This window comes from Vespa velutina, chromosome 10 (assembly GCF_912470025.1).
Source record: "Vespa velutina chromosome 10, iVesVel2.1, whole genome shotgun sequence".
Lineage (NCBI taxonomy): Eukaryota > Metazoa > Arthropoda > Insecta > Hymenoptera > Vespidae > Vespa > Vespa velutina.
Window position 1 is genome coordinate 4,793,599 of NC_062197.1, and position 5,000 is coordinate 4,798,598.

Sequence of the window (5,000 nt, forward strand, 5' to 3'; positions counted from 1 at the left end):
TATACCTCATCATAATCATCATTATTATTACCATCATCATCATCATCATAATCATCACCATCATTATTATTATTATCATTATCATCATTATTGTAACCCTCTTGTGTAAAATATTAACAGATTATTATTAATCTTGATGTCGTTATCTTATTCTCTTCGTTATGGTCATTCTCGATGTATTGTTGTTCTTATTACTTTCTCAATGTTGCTCGTACATATTCGTTTAATAAATCGATCCAAGATCCAGGATCGTATTCTGAGAGTTATCGCTCTCTATCTCTCTGTCTCTCTGTCTCTCTCTCTCTCTCTCTCTCTCTCTGTCTCTCTCTCTCTCTCTCTCTCTCTCTGTCTCTCTGTCTCTCTGTCTCTCTCACTTTCTCTTTCTCTCTTTTATATCTTCCATCTGTGTTCATTAGCCATATATGTCTTCTTATCTTTAATCGACATTGCAACTTCCTGCTATTTCTACCCTTTTCTAATGTGTCTCCATATATTTCATGTGTTTTTATTCCTTTTGTATTCTTTAACGAAAAAAAAAAAAAAAAAAAAATAACAATAATAAATCTAATACGCTCATATCTATCAAATATAGGAATATAAAAAGGAAAATAAACGAACGAATAAATAAATTTCATGATAATTATTTACGAAGGAAAAAAATAAATATCCAAAGAATTTTACGTCGGTTGTATAATTTACCGACAAAGAGAAATTCTTCTTCCATATCAATCGCAGGATAAAACTACCCCTCAAAACTTCGAACACACGTTTCTTTATCGTTGGAACTTTTAACATCGCGCCACCTGGCGAAGGGTAGTGAAGTTAATAGTTCGAAGAAACTTAAAAGTAGGGAAATTAGGAAGTGATCGTACCGACGTTGACGTTTCGAATCATTCGATTCGACAAATACAAAGTGGAGCGATTTTAATTATCCTTTCTCCTTAAAAAAAAAAAAAAGAAAAAAAAAGAAAAAAAAATCAATCAAATTACATTAATTAATAAATTCGATCAATCTTTCTCTCTCTCTTTTTCTCTCTTTCTCTCTCACTCTTTCTCTAAGCTTCTCTACAAATTTTCCTTCGGAAAATAGATGGCACTGTATGGGTGTTTTCAACCCTCTAAGATTTTATTGCTTATACTCGTTTGCTCTAAACGTAGAAAAGTAATATCGAGTGAAAAGCTACAGATCTTCTGTACTATACCTCAGTCGTACAAGTAGTAAAAACGTATGTAAACTCGTACGGCGAGCATAAGATTATAATACAGTTCTGTCAACACGTTCTTATCATTCTTCTCTCTCTCTCTCTCTCTCTCTCTCTCTCTCTCTCTCTCTCTCTCTCTCTCTCTCTCTGTACTTAAATATCGGATTACATCCCTATCATCACTACTTAATAAGAAATTATATAAAAAGAAGAATAATAAACGAACAATGGACGATTAAAAATCGACTAATTGTTTCTTTTTCTTTATGTTCTTTTTTACACCCTTCCCCCCCCCCCCCCCCCCCGCTTCGAAAATATATTCAATTCCCTTTAATTATAAAATATTACTTCTTGCCGGTGAACAAATTTGCACGCGTTCACGGTCATTGGTCCCAACGATTAAAACCAGAATTGAAAACGAGCAAGCAAAGAGAAAAATAAATAAAGATAGGAAGAGAGGAGAAATAAAAAAGAAATTTAACAAAAAAACAAAAAAAAAGAAAAAGAAAAGAAAAAAAGAAGCAATGAAAAAAAAAAAAACGAAGGAAAAAAAAAAATTAACAAAAAAGGAAACAATAGAAAGTACAATAATAATAAATGAGAAAGAAAGAAGAATGAAGAGGAGGCTCGCGACATTGTTAGTTTAATTATCTTTCCTTGACGTGTCGGGGCCACCTAAGTATCGTAACCAGAATAAGAGTAGAACGAAGAGTAGAAAGAGGAATAAGGGGGAAAAGAGGAGGAGGAGGAGGAGGAGTAAAGAGGGAGATAGGGGAACAGGGGTAGAGACTAGAAAGGAAGGGGAAGAGGAGGAGGAGGAGGAAAAGAGCATCCTGTCGTTTGGCTGACTGCCAACGAACTATAATCAAGCTTCACTCTCCATCTCCTCCTCCTCCTCCTCCTCTTTCACCTCCTACTCCCTCTTCCTCTTCCTCTACGCCACCACTCTTCTTCCCCACTTCTCTCAATCACCCCACTCCCGGCCCATACTCGAGTATGTCATGCATAGAATCGAGATTCGTACTAAAACGTGCGCTGCCTCTGTCGCTCGCTAGCGTTTCTCTCTCCAACAATTTTTCACTTAATTTGTTTCTTTCGTATATTTTCTTTTTTTTTTTTTTTTTTTTTTTTTTTTTTTTTTTTTTTTTTTTTTTTTAATCTTTTTTTTTCCTTCTTCTTCCTTTTCTCTCCTGCATTTTTTTTTCCTCCTTTTTTCATCTTATTTTTTCTCCTTCTCTTTCTTTGTTTTTCTTTCCTCTCTCTTCAACTCCTTCCTTCTTTTTTTTTTTTTTTATCCCCACCCCCTCTTTGTTCTTTTCAATTTATTTTCGAATTTATCTTTTTCTCGCGAGGGTAAAACGCGCGACGCGTACTTTTCAAGTTTCACGGGTGGGGAAAAAAAAAAACAAGAAAAAACATGGAAGAAGGAAAGGTAAAAGGAGGAAGAAAGAAGAAGTAGAAGAAGTAATAAAATAAGGAGAGAAAAAAGTAGAAGAAGAAGAAGAAGAAGAAGAAGTAGAAAAGGAAAAAGAGAGATAAATAAGGAAAATTAATTTCATTCAAATCGAAAAACAATGCATATCTGTTTATATATATATATATATATATATATATATAAATATGTATCTGTTTATATATATATATATATATATATATATATATAAACAGATACACACACACACACACACACACATTTTTTTCTCTTGATCCGAACGACAATATCTGTCTTGTGATTGCCATTTCTTTAGTGATTCTTTTTTTTTTTTTTTTATTTTCCATTCTCTCCCTCCAGCAAGCGAGAGCATTTTAATTAAAGAGCAAAGATTAAATTAAAAAAGAAAAAGAAAAAAAAAATATATATATATATATATATGCATTCTAACATTAGTAATATACCGACGTTGCAATGGATGTCGATCGATAAAATATTATTTCAAATGACCGAGCAATTAAAACTAACCGATTTTAAAAGAAGTTAATTGTCTGATATCAATGAATAAAATTAATTGTCAATTATTCATTACAAATAATCTACAAAATATAATAATAATAATAATAATAATAATAATAGTAATAATGGTAATAATAGTAATAATAATAACAATAACAATCTTCAATTATTTGTTAATTAAATTATTCAACGTAATTCAAAGATACCTATCTAATTTATACACAGATTATTATCATTATTTTTACACCTCAATGATATGCAAAAGTATTCAAATTTAATTATTAATCCATTAAATGTATCAAAGATTAACGAACTGATATATAATCGTACAACCGGATTAACATCGACGGTAATTTAATAATAATATTTGGAATTTTTTGAGAAAACATTTTTTCTCTTTTTTTCTTTTCTCTTTTTTTTTTTTTTTGTTTTTCGCTCTCTTTTTCTTTTCTTTTTTCCCTTCAAAAGGAACACAGTCAAAAATCAAGTCCACTGAATCGAATTATTCGGCAAAAATCGATTAATATCGATAAACCACAAAACTCGAAAGAAAAAGAAAAGAGAGAAAGGGAGAGAGAGAGAGAAAAAGAGAGAGAGAGAAAAAGGGAGAGGGAGAAAGAGAGAAAGAGAGAGAAAAAAAAATTACCTTGATTGAAGAAACAAAACAAAACCAGAAAAAAAAAAGAAACAAAAGCGTAAAGACAAAAAAAGAAAAAAAAGAACGAAACAGAAAGAAGAAAAAAAAAAGAAAGACAAAAGTGAAAAACAAAAATAAAATAAATAAAGGAAAAAAAAAAAAAAGGAAAAAAAGAAGAAAAAAAAGAAAAGAATGACTTTCGCTCTCTCGTGGAAAAATAGGGAATGATGATGAAAAGTAGATGGAAAAATTGCGAAAGGTAGAAAAATAATTAACGACTGGGCGAAATAATCTACCGTTGAATTAGGAGAGCTTAATGAACGGAAAGAAAATTGCTGGGAAATGTTTCAGAATACTTCGTGAAAGAAAGGAAAGGATTGCGTTAGTTACTATACCATCACCACCACCACCATAGTAATTCCAATCAATTCTCGCGTCTCCGGACGGTGCGAGCCAGGCGTAATCCCAGAACGAGATAATCGTCGGATTATGCGATCGTGCACTTTCTCTAAGACGACTCTCTCTCTCTCTCTCTCTCTCTCTCTCTCTCTCTCTCTCTCTCATTTTCTCTGTCTCTATCTCACTCTCTCGGTCTCTGTCTCTCTCTCAACGTCTCTATCTATCTCTATCTCTATCTCTCCCTTTCTCTATCTCTCTCTATCTTTTCATCCTTTTCCTTTCTTTTGTCTTTATATATCTTTTTTTTTTGGTCGTTGTACAATTTATTTCCTTTTCTTTTCCATTTTTATTTCTGTTTTCCTCCCTTCTTCCTCTATTTTCTCTTCTCTTATTTTTTTTTCCCCCTTTCCTTTTCTTTTCTTCTCTTTCTGTTTTTCCTCTCTTCTTTTTGTTTTCTCCTTCTTTTTTGTTTTCTTTTCTTTTTTCTTTTTTTTTTTTTTTTTTTTTTTTTTTTTTTTTTTTTTTTTTTTCGAGTATGATAATGACCACTTTTCTCGTCTGCGCTATCATTACATTTTACCTGAGTATCGCTCTACCTCTTTTTCTCTCTCTCTCCCTCTCTCTACCCCTCCCCCCTCTCTCTCTCTCTCTCTCTCTCTCTCTCTCTCTCTCTCTCTCTCAGACACTTCTTTTCTTCCTCCTTTTTTTACCATTTCTTTCTCGCTTCGACGATTATGATTATTATGGTTTAGCTTCGTTATACGCCCGGTTTGTTTCCCATTTGAGGAAAGTAGAAAAAGATTGAAATATC

The 5,000-nt window shown here is 32.2% G+C and overlaps 1 protein-coding gene across 1 annotated transcript in view; it reads left to right on the top strand.

The window, feature by feature from the left end:
* The window catches only part of LOC124952287 (probable serine/threonine-protein kinase DDB_G0280111), an 18,334-nt gene that overhangs the window by 9,320 nt on the left and 4,014 nt on the right, over positions 1-5,000 (top strand). The gene's annotated exons all lie outside the window — the stretch shown is intronic.